Source organism: Schistocerca nitens, chromosome 11 (genome assembly GCF_023898315.1).
Source record: "Schistocerca nitens isolate TAMUIC-IGC-003100 chromosome 11, iqSchNite1.1, whole genome shotgun sequence".
NCBI classification, from domain to species: Eukaryota; Metazoa; Arthropoda; class Insecta; order Orthoptera; family Acrididae; genus Schistocerca; species Schistocerca nitens.
This window is the reverse complement of record NC_064624.1, coordinates 120262537-120281905: the sequence shown is the minus strand read 5'-3', so window position 1 is coordinate 120281905 and position 19369 is coordinate 120262537. Positions and strand designations below refer to the sequence as shown.

The 19369-nt window shown below is 45.2% G+C and overlaps 1 protein-coding gene and 1 pseudogene across 1 annotated transcript in view; one reads left to right on the top strand and one right to left on the bottom strand.

The window, feature by feature from the left end:
- Nucleotides 1–19369, top strand: part of LOC126213229 (nostrin) — an 817565-nt gene that overhangs the window by 205407 nt on the left and 592789 nt on the right. The gene's annotated exons all lie outside the window — the stretch shown is intronic.
- Nucleotides 10431–10548, bottom strand: LOC126214065 (5S ribosomal RNA; annotated as a pseudogene).

Below are 19369 nucleotides of genomic sequence, written 5' to 3'. Positions count from 1 at the left end.
CCGTGCACAGTGTGGTGTGCTGACCCATGACTAATCTGTAAACATGCTGCAATGTCATTCTGTGTCACTCGACACTTTTCTCCTTTACTATGGCTTCAACTGCTGCAATGTCCTGTGGAGTCACAACTCGTTGTGCCTGACCTGGACGAGGAGCATCTTCCACTGAAGTCACACCATTTGCGAACTTCCTACTCCATTCGTAGACTTGCTGCTGTGACAAACATGCATCACCGTACTGAACCTTCATTCGTCGAAGAATTTCAATAGGTTTTACACCTACACTACGCAAAATCCGAACAACCGATCGCTATTCTTCCGCAGTGCAAGCCGCAAGTGGGGCGGCCATCTTTATACTGAAACTGCGACGGTATGTGTGGATCTGCACTACGCTGCCATCTACAGGCCATTCTGCACGCTGTTTGTAGTTCAGATGGCTCTGAGCACTATGGGACTTAACATCTGTGGTCATCAGTCCCTTAGAACTTAGAACTACTTAAACCTAACTAACGTAAGGACATCACACACATCCATGCCCGAGGCAGGATTCGAACCTGCGACCGTAGCGGTCACGCGGTTCCAGAACCGCACGGCCACACCGGCCGGCTGCTGTTTGTAGTACGCTTACCAAGTTACAGAATAACGGCGCGTAATTTCGATTTGTTATTACAAATTTAAGGTTTTCATTTGACTCGCCCTCGTACTACTGCGCAATATGGAGTCCTTACTAGATAGGATTAACAGAGTACATCGAGAAGTCCAAAGAAGAGCATCACGTTTTGTATTATGGAGAAATAGGGCAGAGTGTGTCACTGACATGCTATAGGATGTGGCGTGGACATCGTCAAAGCAAAGTCGTTTTTCGCTGCGGCGGGATCATCGCTTTCTCCTCTCAAAGCGAAAATATTTTGTTGACGCCTGTCTACATAGGGAGAAAGGATCATCATAATAAAATAAGGGAAATCAGGGCTCGCACGTAAAGATATAGGTGTTCGTTTTTTCTTCTTCGCGCGCTGTTCGAGATTGGAATAATGTAGAATTATTGTGGTTCGATAAAGCCTCCGCGCAAGCACTAAAGTATGATTTGCGTAGTATCCGTGTAGATATAGGTGTAGATGATGTGTAGATAACTGATGATGGTCGAAGTAGAGAGGATATAACATGTAGACTGGCAATGGCAAGGAAATCGTTTCTGAAGAAGAGAAATTTGTTATCGAGTATAGATTTAAGTGTCAGGAAGTCGTTTCTGAAAGTATTTGTATGGAGTGTAGCCATGTATGGAAGTGAAACGTGGACGATACATAGTTTGGGCATGAAGAGAATAGAAGCTTTCGAAATGTGGTGCTACAGAAGAATGCTGAAGATAAGGTGGGTAGATCACGTAACTAATGAGGAGGTATTGAATAGGATTGGGGAGAAGAGAAGTTTGTGGCACAACTTGACTAGAAGAAGGGATCGGTTGGTAGGACATGGGAACCGCGGGACTGCTACGGTCGCAGGTTCGAATCCTGCCTCGGGCATGGATGTGTGTGATGTCCTTCGGTTAGTTAGGTTTAAGTAGTTCTAAGTTCTAGGGGACTTATGACCTAAGATGTTGAGTGCCATAGTGCTCAGAGCCATTTGAACCATTTTTTTGGTAGGACATGTTTTGAGGCATCAAGGGATCACAAATTTAGCATTGGAGGGCAGCGTGGAGGGTAAAAATCGTAGAGCGAGACCAAGAGATGAGTACACTAAGCAGATTCAGAAGGATGTAGGTTGCAGTAGGTACTGGGAGATGACGAAGCTTGCACAGGATAGAGGAGCATGGAGAGCTGCATCAAACCAGTCTCAGGACTGAAGAACACAACAACAACAACATAGCTGTAGATATCGGCTTGTGTCCGATTCCATTGCCTATGATGTAAGGAGGCCTGGAGTGGATTTCGGGCGAGGCCGCAACTGAACAGTCAGAAATATGACAAACCCAAAAAGGGAAAAAAGAAACAGTGAAAGTAGGGAGGGATTGTTTTGACCCGCGGTTTAGGGACGTGTTGCGCGTGCGATGTTAACTTCCCAGAGAGCGAGCCAAGTGGAGATTGGTGCCTGAGCGCGGCGCTCGGCGCCATATACGCCGTCCGAGCTGAGCGTCTGCGTGCCGATTGCGGAACGGGGGCGGTCGCTGGCAGAACCTGCTCCACCTGACGGGGCAGGAACGCAAGGCCAGAGAGGAGCTCGGCTCGCCGCTCGCTCGCCCGCTTCCCACGCGCCACCAGCACCTGTTAAGGGGCTCCGGAAAGGCTCAAAATCATGAAAAGTTCAATACTTTTTTGCGTTTTCTGAATCTGCAGACTATTACCTTTTAATAGCTATATAATTTATTCAATTCCGAAGACTACAACTATTTTTAAATTTTTTTTGAAATGTGTTCTACATGGGCGTGACCCACTGTGGCGCTGTTAAACTGCTGTCAAATGGTGTTATTATTAACGTCCGTGTTCATCAGGTACATTTTAGTGATGTGAGATAAAGTATGTGTTGTGGCTAACCTGTGATGGTTCAATATATATCGATTGTCGATTGTTTCATGTTTATTTACTCTGTCGTTATCTGGAAAATATTCGTAATTAATTCTGTTTCTTGAGTCTCTGTTTTGTTGAAGTATAATAATGAGTAAAAGTAAAGTTATTGGAAATCCTCTGAAGGCTTTTAAGAAAAGGAGAAATGTTGGAAAGCCAAGGTATTTAGAAATATGGGAATGAAGATAGGTTCTAACATGGTACGAGCGATGCTTGCTTTAGACAAGGAACGCCTTCGGGCTGCAGACAGGGCTGTAAAGAGTCCAGAAATACAAGCAAGAGTAAACAGGAGGAGGAACAAGAGGAAGCTGGAGGAGGAGTTTGCAGAGGATGAAGATAATCCATCCTATGGACCTGGAATGCACTAAAAAGTTAATCCAATCTTTGTCGCTCGATTCCCAAAACTTTTATTTTCTCATAGTAATTACATGTTTTCTAAGGATCTTCCAAACATATTTGTTTCAAACTTTCAGTAAATGTTACACAGTACCTTCTGCATAATTTAACACAGCCTTTTTCCAAAAAACTGTATATTTTTGAATATATAAATAAAAAATTGCAAAAAAATGTTGTGAATTTTCATTACAATTGAAAAAAAATCATCTTTAATAACTGAACTAAAATTTTGTAAAATCCCTGTGTTAAGTTCTAGCCCATATTCCAATAAATAATCTGTAAAAAGTTCAACTTCCTACCTCAAATACTTTGTGAGGAAAGATGTAATTTATAAGCGTTATTTTAACATTGCAAGTATAGGGCGTTCCGCAGCCCCTTAAAGGACGGCTGCTGGTAACCTCTTGATTTGATTTGATTTTATCAGGGAAGCAGAAACAGCAATGATCAAGCCCGCTGCTGCCCGCACCGAAACATAGTGCGGTGAAGAATTTCTCACGGCTGTGCTACAGAAGAATGCTGAAGATTAGATGGGTACATCACATAACTAATGAGGAGGTATTGAATAGGATTGGGGAGGAGTTTGTGGCACAACTTGACTAGAAGAAGGGATCGGTTGGTAGGACATGTTCTGAGGCATCAAGGGATCACCAATTTGGTACTGGAGGGCAGCGTGGAGGGTAAAAATCGTAGAGGGAGACCAAGAGATGAATACACTAAGCAGATTCAGAAGGATGTAGGCTGCAGTAGGTACTGGGAGATGAAGAAGCTTGCACAGGATAGAGTAGCATGGAGAGCTGCATCAAACCAGTCTCAGGACTGAAGACCACAACAACAACAACACTATAGAAGTACACGTTTATATGCCAACTAGTTCTGCAGTTGACGAAGAAATTGATGAAATGTATGATGAGATAGAAGAAATTATTCAGACAGTGAAGGGAGACGAAAATTTAATAGTCCTGAGTGACTGGAATTGTATAGTAGGAAAAGGAAGAGAAGGAAACGTAGTAGGTGAATATGGAGTGGGGCTAAGAAATAAAAAAGGAAGGCGCCTGGTAGAATTTTGCAGAGAGCACAACTTAATCATAGCTAACACTTGGTTTAAGAATCATGATAGAAGGTTGTATACATGGAAGAACCCTGGAGATACTAAAAGGTATCAGATAGATTATATAATGGTAAGACAGAGATTTAGGAACCAGGTTTTAAATTGTAAGACATTTCCAGCGGCGGATGTGGACTCTGACCACAATCTATTGGTTATGAACTGTAGATTAACACTGAAGAAACTACAAAAAGGTGGGAATGTAAGGACATGGGACCTGGATAAACTGAAAGAACCAGGGTGAGCGTAATGGAACGATTGACAGGAATGGGGGAAAGAAATACAGTAGAAGAAGAATGGGTAGCTTTGAGGGATGAAGTAGTGAAAGCAGCGGAGGGTCAAGTAGGTAAAATGACGAGGGCTAGTAGAAAGCCTTGTGTAACAGAAGAAATGGCTCTGGGCACTATGGGACTAAACATCTATGGTCATCAGTCCTCTAGAACTTAGAAGTACTTAAACCTAACTAACCTAAGGACATCACACAAGATCCAGTCATCACGAGGCAGAGAAAAAACAGAAGAAATACTTAATTTAATTGATGAAAGGAGAAAATATAAAAATGCAGTAAGTGAAACAGGAAAAAAGGAATACAAACGTCTCAGAAATGAAATTGACATGAAATGCAAAATAGCTAAGCAGGGATGGCTAGAGGAGAAATGTAAGGATGTAGAGGCTTATCTCACTAGGGGTAAGATAGATACTGCCTACAGCAAAATTAAAGAGACCTTTGGAGAAAAGAGAGCCACTTGTATGAATATCAATAGCGCAGATGGAAACCCAGTTCGAAGCAAAGAGGGGCCATGTACTTGAGGACAATATTATGGAAATGAAAGAGAATGTAGATGAAGATGAAATGGGAGATATGATACGGCGTGAAAACTCTGACAGAGTACTGAAAGACCTAAGTCGAAACAAGGCCCCGGGAGTAGACAACATTCCATTAGAACTACTGATGGCCTTGGGAGAGCCAATCCTGACAAAACTCTACCATTTGGTGAGCAAGATGTATGAGACAGGCGAAATTCCCTCACATTTCAAGAAGAATGTAATAATTCCAATCCCAAAGAATGCAGGTGTTGACAGATGTGAAAATTACCGAACTATCAGTTTAATAAGTCACAGCTGCAAAATACTAACACGAATTCTTTACAGACGAATGGAAAAACTGGTAGAAGCCGACCTCACACACCTACCTAACATGCTTCACTTCCTTGCGGAGTGACAGTTCGTAAAGTACACCCGAGGATGGTGACTGATGGCCGAAACATCGTGTCCATTGAACAATACGAACCGGCAGAAGCGTTTGTGGCGGGACAAAAGTTTTGTGGGTGCCGTGGCGGTCTTTGATTCGATTCAGTACACGTTGAAGCGCCAAAGAAAGTCATAGGCATGCGTATTCAAATACAGGGATATGTAAACAGGCAGAATACGGCGCTGCGCTCGGCAACGCCTGCATAAGACAACAAGTGTCTGGCGCTGTTGTTAGATCGGCTACTGCTGCTACAGTGGCAGGTCATCAAGATTTAAGTGAGTTTGTTTTAATAGTCGGCGCACGACCGATGGGACCCAGCATCTCCGAGGTAGCGATGAAGTGGGGATTTTCCCGTACGACCATTTCACGAGTGTACCGTGAATATCACGAAACTGGTAAAACATCAAATCTCCGCACATCGCTGTGGCCGGAAAAAGATCCTGCAAGAACGGGACCGGCCGGCCGTGGTGGCCGTGCGGTTCTAGGCGCTACAGTCTGGAACCGCGCGGCCTCTACGGTCGCAGGTTCGAATCCTGCCTCAGTCATTGGTGTGTGTGATGTCCTTAGGATAGTTAGGTTTAAGTAGTTTTAAGTTCTAGGGGACTGATGACCTCAGAACAAATCCAATAGTGCTCAGAGCCATTTGAACCATTTTTGAAGAACGGGACCAACGACGACTGAAGAGAATCGTTCAACGTGATAGAAGTGCAACCCTTCCGCAAATTGCTGCAGATTTCAGTGTTGAGCCATCAACAAGTTTCAGCGTACGAACCATTCAACGAAACATCAGCAATATGGCCTTTCGGAGCCGAAGGCCCACTCGTGTACCCTTGATGAGTGCACGACACAAAGCTTTACGCCTCGCCTGGGCCCGTCAACACTGACATTGGACTGTTGATGACTGGAAACGAGTTGCCTGGTCGGATAAGTCTCGTTTCAAAATGTATCGACCGGATGAACGTGTACGGATATGGACAGCCTCATGAATCCATGGACCCTGTCAGCAGGGGAGTGTTCAAGCTGGTGCAGGCTCTGTAACGGTGTGGGTCATGTGCACTTGGAGTCATATGGGATCCCTGATATGCGTAGATACGACTCTGACAGGTGACACGTACATAAGCATCCTGTCTGATCACCTGCATCCAATCATGTCCATTGCGCGTTCCGACGGACTTGGGCAATTCCAGCAGGACAATGCGACACACGACACGCCCAGAAATGCTACAGAGTGGCTCCAGGAACACTCTTCTGAGTTTAACCTCATCCGCTGGCCATCAAACTCCCGGAACAAGAGCATTATTGAGCGTATCTGGGATGCCTTACAGCGTGCTGTTCAGAAGAGATCTATACCCTCTCGTTCTCTTACGGATTTATGGACAGACCTGCAGGATTTATGGTGTGAATTCCCTCAGGACTACTTTAGACATTAGTGAAGTCCATGCCACGTCGTGTTGCGGCACTTATGTTTGCTCGTGGGGGCCCTACGCGATATTAGGCAGGTGTATCAGTTTCTTTGGCTCTTCAGTGTACGAACGTAGCCGTTCGCATGTAAGAAATACGTGATGAGCGGTTATAAATGCGAAGAACCAACACAACGACTAATTTTCAGACAGCTTCAATTGGAAAACCCAGCAAACACCATACAGAACAGAGAAAGTTTCAGCTACTGATCAGTACCGTAAAATTTCTTGTCCAACAACGGAATTCACAAGCTATGAGGATGATGTCAAATGTGCAGAGGCAGACAATCAGCCAACGCATTCAGTCCTGGGAAGACAGAAAGAAAAATATTGTACCTTTAGGTTATAAGCGGTCTATAATTGGCCAAATTCTATAATTAAAAATCGTATGTGTATTATGTAACTAAAGTATCTACATGTGCAACTGCTGTAGGAAGAGCTAGCTCTCGACCGTTCTTGACAGAACGACCAAGTTGGGGCAAAGAGTCTCCTCGCGCCGGCAGCGGCAGCAATCAGCTGTCCGGACCAGAGATATCAGCACATCCCATAGAGTAAATATCTCTGGAGTGAGAATTCACATGCGCAGAACAGATTTTTTGTGTTGTCAACATACATTGCCGGCCTGGCCACGTGTTCTCGGGACGTCGTGTGTTTGTCCGTATAGCGCCCTCTATATTTCGAATGTCACTACATCCCTAGTACAGACCGATTCTTTTCGTACGTATCGTGGCTTATTTATATATGTTGCGCAGACATTTTAACAGTATCCATTTGATACCGGGAATAAACCAGCTACGTAACTTTTAAGGGCAAGTGATTTTGCATTCTGCTTCTTTGCGATAGGTGTCACAGTTCAGTTGCACTCGATTTTTGGTAGGTTTCGGTATGATACGGCACTTTATACTATTACAGAGCCTGACGTACATTTTTGCAGTGATAGTCTTGCAAAACGACTTGACAGTACGCTAGTATTTTTGCAAGTGTCCGAAAAACACCGAATTTGCCACACATTAGCGATTATATCCCTGCTAATTCGAACTTTTTTCTGCTATTTCTGCGTATTTATTTTCTCGTTTTTGCGACCTAAGGCACAATTTTTCTCACTGGTGACACTTTGAAGTGTTTATTTAACGTATTTTACGTACTTGCTCCCAGTTTATTAAATAAATAGTAGACTGAGTAAGAAGGGGGAAAAAAGGCGATCGGAGAATAAATGTACTGTAAAGCAAATACAGTTGGTCATGTAACAGTCAACCCATATAACACCATTAAGGGAAGTGGAAAGTGACACAAATGAAAGAGTTTGGGGACATGTTTACTAATATTTTACGCTTTTAATCAGATGGTGAAGAAAATAAATTGAAGGCAAAATACACCACAGAAGATGAATGTGTACTTTGATTGCCGGCCGGGGTGGCCGAGCGGTTCTAGGCGCTACAGTCTGGAACTGCGCGACCGCTCCGGTCGCAGGTTCGAATCCTGCCTCGGGCATGGATGTGTGTGATGTCCTTAGGTTAGTTAGGTTTAAGTAGTTCTAAGTTCTAGGGGACTGATGACCTCAGAAGTTAAGTCTCATAGTGCTCAGAGCCATTTGAACCATTTTTTAACAAAAAACAGTTTTGGAACACAACCGACGACCAGCTTAGAGACAGAAGTCGTGTCACTCTCTGTATGACCTGACCATCATTTTGCGGGGCAATGCTCAAGGCACATACAGTGCAAGCTGTTACTGATCTGTTTGAGTGATGGGGCTGCTAAGTGCTATACCACCTACTGCACTCACCTGACTTAAGCCCTCGTGAGTTCAACTCGGTTTCTAAACTAAAGGAAACACTTCACGGCATTCGCTTCAGAACTGCTACAAATTCGTCGGGCAATAGACCGCGCCGCTCGAACTGTCAACACAGCTGGCACTGCTAAGAGTATCCTACGACTTCCACATCGCTGGCAACAGGCTATACACAATGCTGGTGACCACTTTGAAGGTCTATAAAACTTTGAAACACGTATCTGTTTTGTACTAGCTGTAAATAAGTAGTTGCCACTATTAAAGTTCCAATCGTCGTATGTAAACTGTGGGTGTAAATGATGGCCGCTCTGACTCTATGTGACTATCTGGCACGTCGTTCGATTAGTGATCCCAACTACTCCTAGCTTCCTGCAATAAATCGTCCTATTCGTGCATTAAAATATAGCAACAAAAATGTAATAATGTGGGCAGGAAGGTGGCATGAACGCCGCTAGAGGTCTGGAGAATGTGTTGGCCACGCAACAGCGAGCACCCTCTGTGTCGAGATATGTCAAGACAGCATGGGCAATTGCGGTCCGGCGTTATCTTGCTGAACGTCACAGAGAATTCTAACATGGGGTACAGCCACCGACCTTTCAAGCCAGAAAGATAACGGCTGGCATCCAAATCACAAACTAAGCAGATGTGATCCTGTTGTGTACCGAATGGCACCCTACCCATCACTCCAGTTTCTGGACCCATGTGACGATGACAAATGCAGTCTAGGAAAGATCGTTCTTCTCGGAGGCACCACACATGGATATGTCCGCCGTGGTACTGTATGCAGATTTAGGTCTCTTCTGGAAAGAGGACGTTGTACCACTGCAGTGTCCAGTGTTGTCGTTGGGCGCACCAGCCGTCTCTGCTGCCGCGACACGGGAAGCCGCAACTATGGCTGTCGTGCAGACAGTCCGTGCTGCTTCAGACGTCGACGCACCGTCCCTGTGTAACTGAAAACAAAAACCGTTTCCTCACTCAGAGTACGTGGCTTGGCTGTACGACCCTGCACGACCGACCTAACGATGTCTGTCCTCTCGCGCGCTAGTCGGGTAGGCCGTTGATATTCTGCATGGCGTGTAGCATGGCCCTCCTGAAACGATTGATTCTATATTCTCACGACAGTCGTCGGATTCCGACGAAGGCGAGCAGCAGTATCGCAAACGATAAACAAGTCTCGATAGGCCACGGTCCTACCACTGTCGAATTGCCACATGCGCTGGTAGAAGTTTCTCCTTCTTATACGGGTCATATCGCTGTTTTCTCACAGACAAAAAGCACAACAATCAAAAACGATTTATGAATGAGAAATCCGCGTGGTTAGACGGCCCCTCCTGCCGGAGGTTCGAGTCCTCCCTCGGGCATGGCTGGCTGTGTGTGTTGTTCTTAGCATAGGTTAGTTTAAGTTAGATTATGTAGTGCGTAAGTCCAGGGACCGATGACCTCTGCATTTTGGACCCTTAAGAACTCACATTTGATAATTATATATATATATATATATATATATATATATATATATATATATATATATATATCCAGAAAATATCGATATATATGAGCGATATTTATTACCCCGATATATCGATGTCCAAATGGCAATATCGAGTGATAGTATTTTTATATTTTTTTCGCAGTTTTCGATAAATATTTGGAATTGTTCTTTTGAAGTAATAAGCACTCCCTCTTCATGCCACAAGTGGCCCATTGGGACCATCCGACCGCCGTGTCATCCTCCGAGGAGGATGCGGATAGGAGGGGCGTGTGGTCGGCACACCGCTCTCCCGGTCGTTACGATGGTTTTCTTTGACCGGAGCTCCTACTGTTCTCTCGAATAGGTCCTCAATTGCCATCACTAGGCTGAGTGCACCCCAAAATGTGGCATCAGCGCATGGTGGCCCGGATGGTCACCTATCCAAGTGCTGGCCACGCCCGACAGCGCTTAACTTCGGTGATCTGACGGCAACCGGTGTATCCACTGCGGTAAGGCCGTTGCCTCTTTTGTAGTTATAGTGAACAAAATTTTACTGTGTCAAGGAGTTTTAATACTTTTTTATCTCTCATCAATTCCGGTCTTTCTCTTTGACTGTGTGAAGCAAATGTAGGTGAAGTCGGATTTAACTAGGGGACGGCAGTGTGAATGGAATGACAAGATTTCCGATGTGAAGAAATAACACACTGTAGCGTTAAAAAAATAATTTATGACGCAACTAGTGTGCTATTTCTTCACATCGACATTTTTGAAAAGCAGTTGCCGAAACTGATGAACAAAAATCTAAATGAAAAAATTTGTCTTTGCGGTGGGCAGAGACGCGCGAGCGGAAACGCTGACGTAATCGGCGCTCGGCGCTACCAACAGAAACTGCAACGTTTAACTTCACCACGCATTTTTGACACTACAGCTGCTAGGTCGCTGGCGTTTACAGAAATGAAAATACAGGGAAGTCGACATGAAGTGTTCCAGACAAATCCGATATATGACGAACCGGGACGACGTACACACCGGACCCGTTTTATTGTGCCACTTACATGCAATTACCATTGTTATCAAAGTGGTTATCACCAAGCGTGATTCAGTCTGGATCCGCGCGACGGCTGCGGTCGCAGGTTCGAATCCTGCCTCGGCATCGATGTGTGTGATGTCCTTAGGTTTAAGTAGTTCTAAGTCTAGGGGACTCATGACCTCAGATATTAAGTGTCATAGTGGTGAACCAAGCGTGAACGTGCGTCTTTTTCCTTTCAGGTCTCGCTCTGATGGGGATAAGCAGGGTGCTAGCTTACTGATGTACAGAATATCCAGTAATAAATTACTTAAATATACAGCTCTGAAACTGACAGTATATTTACAATGTGCAGCCGACATTTTTTTTTTTTTTGAGTGGTACGTCGATATTTTTTCCATCACTGTATCGATAATTTTGTTCGATGTATCGAAGGCCGATACTGATATTTTTTTGAACATCAATATATCAGAATACCGATACTTTTAAAAATATCAGCAGTCCTAATGCAAGCATATAGAGTTTACGCAAAACTGACTTTAGTCGCATGCCGCATTTGTACTGCTGCAATATTTACTGTCGTCGTTGCAGGTACGAGTTAGTATATACCACGCATCTCAACAGACCAGGATGGTGGCAGTAGCTAGGGATCGCCTACACCCGTAGAGCTACAATTAAAGAGCACCTGCAGACATTTATGGAGCTTCGACAGTTTCCCCTCCCCCTCCACCCGTCCTCCTCTGGCCCCCCGCCCCCCTCCCCCGACTCCACCAAGGATGGCCACCCCCACTCTATTGTCTGAAATGGCACTCTCGCCCCCGAGCTGTTCCCAGGTGTAGATGTCTGGCTTCTCTAGCTGTGCTCGTCTTACCGCACCTGTCCTTGCCAAAACAGCTGCAAGGCCCTTCTGTCCTGCGTGTTCTGTACAAAGCAAGACAGGACTATTTCTAGTCGATTACATATACGAGGGTCGTTTGAAAAGTCCGTGCAAAAATAAGAACTACTTACGTATTTGGGGTAAACCTTTTTTATTTTTCGACATAGTATCCTTTAAAATTTATACACTTCCTCCAACTCTGTTCTAATTTGTTGATCCCTTCCAAATAATAGGAATTGTCCAAGTCTGCAAAATAGCTATTAGTTGCTGCAATCACCTCTTTGAATAAAATCTTTGTCCAGCCAGCCGTTCCTTCAAATTCGGGAACAAATAGTAGTCCGAAATAGCCAAGTCTGGATAATAGGGGGATCCTATTTCCAATAATTTTACGACTACAACTGCTGAGGTGTGTGCTGGTGCATTGTCGTGATGGAAGAGGACTTTTCTCCACTCTAATTGCAGGCGTTTTTCTTGCAGCGCGGTTTTCAAACGGTCTAATAACGATGAATAAAATGCACCTGCAATAGTTTTACCCTTTCCCAGATAGTCGATGATCATCCCTTGCGAATCCCAAAAGACAGTCGCCATAACCTTTCCGGCTGAAGGAATGGTCTTCGCCTTTTTTTGGTGCAGATTCTCCCTTGGTAACCCATTGTTTAGATTGTTGTTTGGTGCGAAGAGTGTAGTAATGTATCCATGTTTCATCCACAGTGACGAAACGACGCTTAAAGTCCTGCGAATTCTTCCTGAACAGCTGAAAACCATCCTTGCAACACTTTACGCGATTCCGTTTTTGGTCAAGCGTGAGCAATCCCGGAACCCATCTTGTGGATAGCTTTCTCGTGTCCAAATGTTTATGCAAAATAGAATGTACCCGTTCATTCGAGATGCCCACAGCACTAGCAATCTCACGCACCTTAACTCTTCTGTCATCCATCACCGTATCATGGATTTTATCAATGATTTCTGCAGTCGTAACCTCAACAGAGCGTCCAGAAAGTTCAGCATCACTTGTCCCCTTATGGCCACTCCCAAAATTTTGAAACCACATATAAACTGTTCTAATCGAAGGTGCAGAGTCACCGTAATTTTTATCAACTTTCTCTTTAGTCTCCTGAGGCGTTTTGCCTTTCATAAAGTAATGTTTAATAACCACACGAAATTCGTTTTCGTCCATTTTTTGACAATCACTTGACTTCCTTGATTCACACGAATGCCTGACACAAAGAAATAGACGAATATGGCTGAAACTTGGTGTGCGTTCTATCCGAAGATGCTACTAACTAAACATGTCCTCGATACGCAACGGTGGTTCCATCTCTCGGACTTTGCGCGGACATTCCAATGCCCCTCGTATAACATCATCTCGTTTAACGACCTCAGTAACAAGCTTCGGACACAGATAGTCACAAGCAGAGGAACACATTTTTCGTATACGAATTATGAGTTGCTACTGTGAACTAATAACAGCAACTCTCTACAAATGACATTGTTAATATTTGCAGGCATTATTCTTCAGTTGCTACTTCAATAACGTTTATCATTTAGAGTTTAGATAATACAGGGTGTTTCAAAAATGACCGGTATATTTGAAACGGCAATAAAAACTAAACGAGCAGCGATAGAAATACACCGTTTGTTGCAATATGCTTGGGACAACAGTACATTTTCAGGCGGACAAACTTTCGAAATTACAGTAGTTACAATTTTCAACAACAGATGGCGCTACAAGTGATGTGAAAGATATAGAAGACAACGCAGTCTGTGGGTGCGCCATTCTGTACGTCGTCTTTCTGCTGTAAGCGTGTGCTGTTCACAACGTGCAAGTGTGCTGTGGACAACATGGTTTATTCCTTAGAACAGAGGATTTTTCTGGTGTTGGAATTCCACCGCCTAGAACACAGTGTTGTTGCAACAAGACGTTCAACGGAGGTTTAATGTAACCAAAGAACCGAAAAGCGATACAATAAAGGATCTGTTTGAAAAATTTCAACGGACTGGGAACGTGGCGGATGAACGTGCCGGAAAGGTAGGGCGACCGCGTACGGCAACCACAGAGGGCAACGCGCAGCTAGTGCAGCAGGTGATCCGACAGCGGCCTCGGGTTTCCGTTCGCCGTGTTGCAGCTGCGGTCCAAATGACGCCAACGTCCACGTATCGTCTCGTGCGCCAGAGTTTACACCTCTATCCGTACAAAATTCAAACGCAGCAACCCCTCAGCGCCGCTACCATTGCTGCACGAGAGACATTCGCTAACGATATAGTGCACAGGATTGATGACGGCGATATGCATGTGGGCAGCATTTGGTTTACTGACGAAGCTTATTTTTACCTGGACGGCTTCGTCAATAAACAGAACTGGCGCATATGGGGAACCGAAAAGCCCCATGTTGCAGTCCCATCGTCCCTGCATCCTCAAAAAGTACTGGTCTGGGCCGCCATTTCTTCCAAAGGAATCGTTGGCCCATTTTTCAGATCCGAAACGATTACTGCATCACGCTATCTGGACATTCTTCGTGAATTTGTGGCGGTACAAACTGCCTTGGACGACACTGCGAACACCTCGTGGTTTATGCAAGATGGTGCCCGGCCACATCGCACGGCCGACGTCTTTAATTTCCTGAATGAATATTTCGATGATCGTGTGATTGCTTTGGGCTATCCGAAACATACAGGAGGCGGCGTGGAGTGGCCTCCCTATTCGCCAGACATGAACCCCTGTGACTTCTTTCTGTGGGGACACTTGAAAGACCAGGTGTACCGCCAGAATCCAGAAACAATTGAACAGCTGAAGCAGTACATCTCATCTGCATGTGAAGCCATTCCGCCAGACACGTTGTCAAAGGTTTCGGGTAATTTCATTCAGAGACTACGCCCTATTATTGCTACGCATGGTGGATATGTGGAAAATATCGTACTATAGAGTTTCCCAGACCGCAGCGCCATCTGTTGTTGAAAATTGTAACTACTGTAATTTTGAAAGTTTGTCTGCCTGAAAATGTACTGTTGTCCCAAGCATATTGCAACAAATGGTGTATTTCTATCGCTGCTCGTTTAGTTTTTATTGCCGTTTCAAATATACCGGTCATTTTTGAAACAGCCTGTAGGTATGCCGTCTTATACAACTGAGTCATTACTTTGTTTCTAACCAAACGCCTTGCGTCTATTCTTATCAGGCATCATTAGTGATGTACCAGTAACCACCCACGCCAATTCTGTAAAGAATCGAATCTACATGTAAGAAAAGTCATATCTGCTGAACTGTATGGCGTGCAATGATAAAATTTCGCAAGTACATTCAGTGCTATATGCGGATGGCAAAATATGTCACGATTAGAATTAGTAGTAAAGAAGTAGTAAATGTAAACCTTAAGCCTGATGCTGAAGTTTATTGCATGAACAGCACAAACTTGGTAAGTGATAAGAACTTTTTCTTTCGTTATTTTGTGGGCGTCAATCACGAGAAAAACTTTCACGAAGGCTGAAGTGTGTGTGTGTGTGTGTGTAGTTTGCTGGAAGTCGCTGAGTGCTCTTGTTCTCAAACACTGGACGAATATAGTCTGGATAATTTGGACGCCTTGAGTTACGCTGCCCCAAGACATACGCACAGTTTCCCGCTTTAAAACTTGACTTACAAGGCATATCCAAAAGAAACCCGAATTTTCTGTATCTTCGGTATACTTATAAATAGTAAAATTTCGTTATTTTCTATCCTTTCAGTTGTTGCGGGTTTAATAACCAGCATTGTAACTGATGTATGCATACGAGAAATGAATAAAGTAGGACGCAGTCACTGAGTATATGTAATACACTCCTGGAAATGGAAAAAAGAACACATTGACACCGGTGTGTCAGACCCACCATACTTGCTCCCGACACTGCGAGAGGGCTGTACAAGCAATGATCACACGCACGGCACAGCGGACACACCAGGAACCGCGGTGTTGGCCGTCGAATGGCGCTAGCTGCGCAGCATTTGTGCACCGCCGCCGTCAGTGTCAGCCAGTTTGCCGTGGCATACGGAGCTCCATCGCAGTCTTTAACACTGGTAGCATGCCGCGACAGCGTGGACGTGAACCGTATGTGCAGTTGACGGACTTTGAGCGAGGGCGTATAGTGGGCATGCGGGAGGCCGGGTGGACGTACCGCCGAATTGCTCAACACGTGGGGCGTGAGGTCTCCACAGTACATCGATGTTGTCGCCAGTGGTCGGCGGGAGGTGCACGTGCCCGTCGACCTGGGACCGGACCGCAGCGACGCACGGACGTGTCGTCTTCAGCGATGAGAGTCGCTTCTGCCTCGGTGCCAATGATGGTCGTATGCGTGTTTGGCGCCGTGCAGGTGAGCGCCACAATCAGGACTGCATACGACCGAGGCACACAGGGCCAACACCCGGCATCATGGTGTGGGGAGCGATCTCCTACACTGGCCGTACACCACTGGTGATCGTCGAGGGGACACTGAATAGTGCACGGTACATCCAAACCGTCATCGAACCCATCGTTCTACCATTCCTAGACCGGCAAGGGAACTTGCTGTTCCAACAGGACAATGCACGTCCGCATGTATCCCGTGCCACCCAACGTGCTCTAGAAGGTGTAAGTCAACTACCCTGGCCAGCAAGATCTCCGGATCTGTCCCCCATTGAGCATGTTTGGGACTGGATGAAGCGTCGTCTCACGCGGTCTGCACGTCCAGCACGAACGCTGGTCGAACTGAGGCGCCAGGTGGAAATGGCATGGCAAGCCGTTCCACAGGACTACATCCAGCATCTCTACGATCGTCTCCATGGGAGAATAGCAGCCTGCATTGCTGCGAAAGGTGGATATACACTGTACTAGTGCCGACATTGTGCGTGCTCTGTTGCCTGTGTCTATGTGCCTGTGGTTCTGTCAGTGTGATCATGTGATGTATCTGACCCCAGGAATGTGTCAATAAAGTTTCCCCTTCCTGGGACAATGAATTCACGGTGTTCTTATTTCAATTTCCAGGAGTGTAGTTTCATAAACTTGCAGAGTGCTAGGGGCGATGAAAGTAATCATCAGATAATAAGCTTGCTCCGAGCTCCTTTCAGGGTCGCCACATTCTACTGGGCGGCCGGTCTGAGAGATTAAACTGCCTGATGCGCAGCCGCTTGATCAAGTGGCGAGTGATGAGCTACGACCCTGTAGTTGTTTTCGGGCCTTCACGGATCGACACGAACCTTCGGTGTGCCTCGACGCTTCTGGCTTCCTTTTGCATTCCTGCCACGCTACACTTAATGTGAGCAGCTTTCGCTGGAGTAGTTTGATTGCACCTATCCCAAACCGAAGGCCGGTGCATATCCTTCGCGTGCACGAAACGAGATGCATGAAGGATGCTGTTATGAAACTGATAAGTACGAGGTGTGGCTAGAAAAAAACCGGACTAGTACTGGTGAAACAATAAAACGAATGCAATAAGGCTGAAAGTCGCGTGGCCTGTCACGTGACTCTCGCTCCGCCTACTGCTCGAGTTTCATCTGCCTCCTGCACTCAGTCTGCCCGTGGCGTCTGTTTTAAGTAGTTGACGTTTTCTCTGTGCGTCGGAAAATGTCGAGTGTACAGAAAGAACAGCGTGTTAACATCAAATTTTGTTTCAAACTAGGAAAATCTGCAAGTGAAACGTTTGTAATGTTACAACAAGTGTACGGCGATGATTGTTTATCGCGAACACAAGTGTTTGAGTGGTTTAAACGATTTAAAGATGGCCGCGAAGACACCAGTGATGACACTCGCACTGGCAGACCACTGTCAGCAAAAACTGATGCAAACATTGAAAAAATCGGTAAACTTGTTCGACAAGATCGCCGTTTAACAATCAGAGCAGTGTCTGAGTTAACAGGAGTTGACAAGGAAGGTGTCGAACAAGTTTACCGATTTTTTCAATGTTTGCATCAGATTTTGCTGACAATGGTCTGCCAGTGCGAGTGTCATCACTGGTGTCTTCGCGGCCATCTTTAAATCGTTTAAACCACTCAAACACTTGTGTTCGCGATAAACAATCAGCGCCGTACACTTGTTGTAACATTACAAACGTTTCACTTGCAGATTTTCCTAGTTTGAAACAAAATTTGATGTTAACACGCTGTTCTTTCTGTACACTCAACATTTTCCGACGCACAGAGAAAACGTCAACTACTTAAAACAGACGCCACGGGCAGACTGAGTGCAGGAGGCAGATGAAACTCGAGCAGTAGGCGGAGCGAGAGTCACGTGACAGGCCACGCGACTTTCAGCCTTATTGCATTCGTTTTATTGTTTCACCAGTACTAGTCCGGTTTTTTTCTAGCCACACCTCGTATACGTGCTGTTTTGAGCGTAATGAATCACTCCCCGTGGTTGCTAGAGCTACAGCTAGAAGTCACGGTAGAATGTGAAAGCCAACGGAAAAAACCGATGCCAGTATTTTTTCTGAATAAACATTGTTTTCTGGTATTTGTTTGGTTTCGGTTATAACAGGGGTTTTTTATTTTTGCTACCAGTCGAGTAATCAAGACCGAAATATCAATTAGGCCTAGCAGCAGTGCTAGAATTTTTCGTTTGTAAATCAAACTTTTTTTTAAAAAATAGTGATTTTTGTACATATAATTTGTATTGGTTTCAAATACTGCGTTATTATAGAAAATGGGAAAAGCTATCAGTGCTATTTTAAGAATGCCGACAGAAACGAGCGCGGCCGCTGTGGCCGAGCGGTTCTAGGCGCTTCAGTCCGGAACCGCGCGACTGCTACGGTCGCAGGTTCGAATCCTGCCTCGGGCATGGATGCGTGTGATGTCCTTAGGTTAGCTAGGTTTAAGTACTTCTAAGTTCTAGGGGACTGATGACCTCAGATGTTAACTCTCATAGTGCTCAGAGCCGTTTGAACAGAAATGAGCAGCAAACTCGTGGCACAAGAATTGGTACGGGATTGCTGAGACAATAATGTCCCTGTTGTCATGTGTCGCAGCTAAATGTACGCGCGTACTGAAGTGTGCAAGGCTTCGCCCTGCTCTATGCGGTAGTTTTCTGTTGTAGTCACCGAACGCCCATTGTATTGCAGAATGGCACCAATCCTATTTTGGAAATACACATCAAAAAAAGTTTTTCATCACCCCGATTCCAAGAACTCCTGAAGATAGATGTCGACTGTGGATATTATATCACTTATATGGTTCATATGGCTCTGAGCACTATGGGACTTAACATCTGAGGTCATCAGTCCCCTAGAACTTAGAACTACTTAAACCTAACTAACCTAAGGACATCACACACATCGATGTCCGAGGCAGGATTCGAACCGGCAACCGGAGCGGTCGCGCGGTGCCAGACTGTAGCGTCTAGAACCGCTCAGCCACACCGGCAGGCATTATATCACAGACACAGTCCCTTTCACTGTTCACAGATGTCACTAAACCCGTACAAAGATGTAAACAACCATGCA